Source organism: Triticum aestivum, chromosome 3D, assembly GCF_018294505.1.
Source record: "Triticum aestivum cultivar Chinese Spring chromosome 3D, IWGSC CS RefSeq v2.1, whole genome shotgun sequence".
NCBI classification, from domain to species: domain Eukaryota; kingdom Viridiplantae; phylum Streptophyta; class Magnoliopsida; order Poales; family Poaceae; genus Triticum; species Triticum aestivum.
Genome location: NC_057802.1, coordinates 619,004,348 through 619,009,331, shown reverse-complemented (window position 1 = coordinate 619,009,331; position 4,984 = coordinate 619,004,348). Strand labels below are relative to the sequence as shown.

Below are 4,984 nucleotides of genomic sequence, written 5' to 3'. Positions count from 1 at the left end.
AGAGACAGAGAAAGAGAGAGCGCGCATACCATGGCATAGTTACTACTAGCTAGTTAACCATCCTCCGAAAAAAGCAGTTAATCATAGCTGTAATGGAGGGCGGCGCCATCAGGTGGGCGCAATGGGTGGTGGGGAAGGCGCTGAGCCCGCTATCCGACGGCCTGGTGGAGGCTTGGGCGGCCACCAAGGACCTCCACCCCAACATCAAGGCCCTCAAGATGGAGCTGCTCAATGCACAGGCCATACTCCACACTGCCGGCACAAGGGAGATCCACAACCCCGCTCTCTCGGAGCTACTTCAGATGTTGCGGGGCTTGGGATACCTCGCAGACGATGTCCTGGACGAGCTCGACTACTTCCGCATCCAGGACGAGCTCGACCGCACCTTCGAGACCGTCCACGACCTCGGATGCGTTCGCAACCTCGTCCACGACGCTCGCCACGTGGCCTCTGCAGCCGCCAGGCAGCTCTCGTGCGCCTCTGCTCGTGATTCCACCAACCGCGTCGAGGGGGAGTCCTGCAGGTGTGTGCGTCGGCTGGCTTCCCGTGCCCATACCACCGCCCATGCTGCAGGTGCCGCCGCCAAGCAGCTCTGGTGTGCATCGTGCTCGTCTAATTCTCGGGGGTCCGATGAGGAGTCTGATGGGGAGTCTGGCAAGGAGTCCTGTAAGTGTGTGCGCATCCTCGCCTCCCGTGCTCATACCACAACATATGCCTTCGGTAAACGATTCCTCTGCTCTTCTTTTCTACCTGTTCGTGAACATAATGATAGAAAGCAAGCCTGTAGTCCTACAAAACCAAAGTTGAAATTTGATAGGGTGGACGTCTCTACAAGAATGAAATATATCACAGATGAGCTAAAGCCCATGTGTGCTAAGGTCTCTACCATTCTTAGTCTAGAGTTATCGAGCTCTACCCATGACATTAGTAATGTTGCCTCTACAAGTAGACCCATAACCACTTCACAAGCTTTAGATCCTACATTATATGGGAGGGAACCCCAGAAGAACACCATTATCCAGGACATTATAATGGGTGGAGATCTCACCGTTATTCCTATAGTTGGTCCCGGGGTATAGGGAAAACAACTCTCACTCAGTACATATACAATAGTAAAGAAGTGCAAGATCATTTCGAAATAAGAGTCTGGGTGTGTGTATGTTTCGACTTTAGTGTGTATAGGTTGACACAAGAGATTGTGTGCTCCATCCCTAAAGCAGAAGGTGAACAAAACGATAGAAAAGATAATGAGGTACAAAACTTGGACCAACTTCAGAAATTAATTGAAAGAAGGCTGAAAAATAAAAGATTTCTACTTGTTTTAGATGATATATGGAAATATGGTAATGAAGATGAGTGGAAAAGATTCATAGTTCCCTTTAAAAAACAGCGAGGAAACGGTGATACAGTTCTAGTCACAACCCGATTCGTCGAAGTAGCTGAAATGATTAGGAGAGGAGATAAACTGTTCGAACTAGAAGGTTTGGAGCCGAAAGAATATTGGAGCCTTTTCCTAGCATGTGTTTTTGATGAATTTGATCAACAATATAATTTGGACTTGATGAAAATCGGGGAAAAGATTGTCGAAAAATTGAAGGGTTCTCCCCTTGCAGCAAAAACTGTGGGTAGATTGTTGAGGGAAAAACTAACTGTAGATCATTGGACAAAAGTTCTTGAAAGTAAAGAATGGGAATCACAGACCAGTGATCATGATATCATGCCCGCGCTGAGGCTTAGCTATGACTACCTCCCTTTTCACCTGAAACAATGCTTTTCCTCTTGTGCATTATTTCCTGAAGATTACAAGTTTGACTGTGAGGAGCTAATTCACTTCTGGATAAGACTAGATATTTTACTCCTAGGTCAGAGAACCCAAAGAGTTGAAGATATAGGACATAACAACTTGAATGACTTGGTTAATTATGGATTTTTCAAAAAAGAAACAGATGATTCAGGTACACACTATGTTATGCATGATCTGCTACATGATTTAGCCTTGAAGGTTTCCTCACAAGAATGTCTACATATAGCTTTTTCTAGTCCAAGACATTTAGAAATTGCACCATCTGTCTACCATTTGTCCATTAGTATGAGTGATTCGGCTGATAGTAAGGATGGAGTTGCGGGGAAAAAATTTAGGGGAGACTTGGATAAAATAAGGAACATACTGAATTTTGAGAACTTGCGCACTTTGATGTTGTTTGGAATATATGATGCAAGCTTTGTTCGTATATTCAGTGATTTATTCAAAGATGCAAAATCGTTGCGCGTTGTATATTTGTCAACAATGTACTACCCTGTGGAGTCTCTATTGCACAACATCTGAAAGCTTGTCCATCTTCGCTATCTACGGCTTTTGTCAATGTTTGGTAGTTATCAAAGTGTACCAATGTTTGTCAAGATTTTATCATTTAAGGGTGCTAGACATAAGACAGTGGTATGATGATCGTAGTCTGCTTGCAGATATGGCTAACCTTGTAAAATTGCGCCATTTCCTTGTTGAAACTTATAAATTCCATTCGAATATTTGTAATGTGGGAAAACTACATAACTTACAAGAACTACAGAGTTTTGAAGTTAGGAGAGGAAGGAGTGGTTTTGAACTGAGGGAGCTGGGGAAACTAGAGGAGCTAGGAGGATCACTTGCCATCTATAATCTTGAGAAAGCATTAGTAAATGAGGCACATGAGGCAAAACTATTATACAAAAACCGCTTGCAGAAATTAACACTAAGTTGGGAGGAAGGCCGATCTAATGTGAGTCCTGACTTAGAAGATAAAGTACTCGAAAGCCTACGGCCACATAGCAATCTTCATGAGCTATGCATTGATGGGCATGGAGGCCTTACTTGCCCTACATGGCTGGGTACAAATATGTCCACCAAAGGTGTGGAGGGTCTCATCCTAAAGCACACAAATTGGGAATTCCTTCCACCCCTTGGAGAGCTATATCTGATTCGTGAGTCTGGAGGAGAGTATTTAGGTTGCATCACAGGCACATTCTTTCGTAACTTGAAAATGCTAAAACTCATTGGGTTGCCAAGATTTAGTAGATGGGCAGCAAATGAAGTTTGCCCTTGGTACTTCTCACTTCTTGAAGTACTCGTTGTGAAGGGTTGTGCTGAACTAACTGAGTTGCCGTTCTCATCTAATACTAGTTGCTACCCCTCGAAAAGAGATTTGAATTTGACTTGGTTTCCTAGGCTAAAAAGGATTAAAATTGTGGATTGCCCAAAACTTCGGTCGCTGCCTCCTATTCCTTGTAGTCACACTTTCTGCTCTGTTAGACTACAGGGACTTGTAGGACGAGGTCTGAAGGTGTTAGATTACTCACACGAATCAAGCGATTTGAACATAGAAGGAAGTGATGCTCTGCATAGCCTAGATGAGACGGTCTTGGTGGTTCCATAATTTAACCCAACTACAAAGTTTGTATATTAAAAATTGCCCACCGCTGGCTGAGAAAGACTTTCAAATGCTAACCTCGTTGAAGAACCTCGAAATAGATGGTTCAAGCATTATGTTAGCAAGAAGCGACGCCATATGGCAGCTTCCAGTTAACATCTTAGTGATACGGTGGTGGCGTGGTAGCTGGAAGGAACTGACACGTCTACTGGCTCATCTCCCTGAGCTCTCTTGCTTGTGTATAGTTCTGTGTGAGATGTTAACAGGGTTGGGCGTGGAGGCCCATCACGTGCAGCAACAAACGGCAGCATCTTCTGCTGTTCAATTGCAGCAGGATACGTATGGAACAGCAGATCAACAACAAGAAATAGCGCAGGAGGTCGTCGCTGTGGAAGAAAAAGAAGGAGAAGAAGACGAAGAAGAAGATGACGATGGGCTGCTGCTCTTACCGTCCCATCTCTCCTACTCTATCCAGGAGTTGAGGATCAACCATTGTCGAGAACTTGTCCTGACTGCCCTCAAGAGTAGCCGCGGGACAGGAGGAGGTCTGCAATCCATGGGCTCCCTCAGGAGAATACAAGTAGTAGATTCCTGTCGTCCTACAAGGCCTCCTCGGATCTCTCTTCCTGTTGCCCTTTCCCGTCCTCTCTGCAATCCCTCATCCTTGGAGGTCGTATGGAGGGCATTGAGACGCTGGCTCCCCTCTCCAACCTCACTTCTCTTGAGAAGTTAAGCATTTGGGAATTGGGGGATGATTTTAGGTGCGACGGCCTGTTGCCTCTCCTTACCGAGGGCCAGCTGAACACATTACAAGTCCGCAACACCCCGGTTTTTTTTGCTGGCATTCAGGGTCCCGCTCCTGCTCCCGCACAGGCGGTCTCCAAACTGCAGAAACTCGATACGGACGACATCGCACAAGTCCTTGCTGCGCCCATCTGCGGCCTCCTCTCTTCCTCCCTCACCGAATTATACTTTTGTAATGACAACGAGGTGGAGCGCTTAAGCAAGGAGCAAGAGGAAGCTCTTTCTCTCCTCACATCCCTCCAGGACCTCCAATTTGTGTGCTGCAGCAAGCTGCGGTGCCTCCCCGCAGGGCTTCACAAGCTCACCAACCTCAAGAGATTGAATATCACTCTCTGTCCAGCCATGAGGTCACTGCCAAAGAATGGCCTCCCCACCTCGCTGCAAGAGTTCGATGTCCACGGTTGCGGAAATGAGAAGCTAAAACAGCGATGCAGACGGTTAATGGGGAGCATCCCATTAATCAGCCTATAGAATAATCCAAGGTAATTAACAAGCACTTCCTTGCTACTTTCTTTTGCTTGGCATACCTCGTCGTTACCTTTTAATCTTCATACTATGTGATTCCATCTCTACTGCACAGGGCTCCTCCTCCTTGGGAGTTGTACATTCTTCTAGCCTTGTAGGACTGTTAATGGGAATCCATGCATACGAAGATGTGTGGTATCTTCTTCATGTACATAAATCTGGTAAGTACGTCACACAAAGAAATATTTGCTCATAGAATGCATTTGGAACTCTTTTTTTTTTTTTGCGTTTTTTTGCAATGATGCATTGGA

General features: G+C 45.6%; 1 pseudogene; it reads left to right on the top strand.

Moving 5' to 3' along the window:
* Nucleotides 1-6: 6 nt before the first annotated feature.
* The window catches only part of LOC123081058 (putative disease resistance protein At3g14460), a 5,385-nt pseudogene continuing 407 nt past the window's right edge, over nt 7-4,984 (top strand).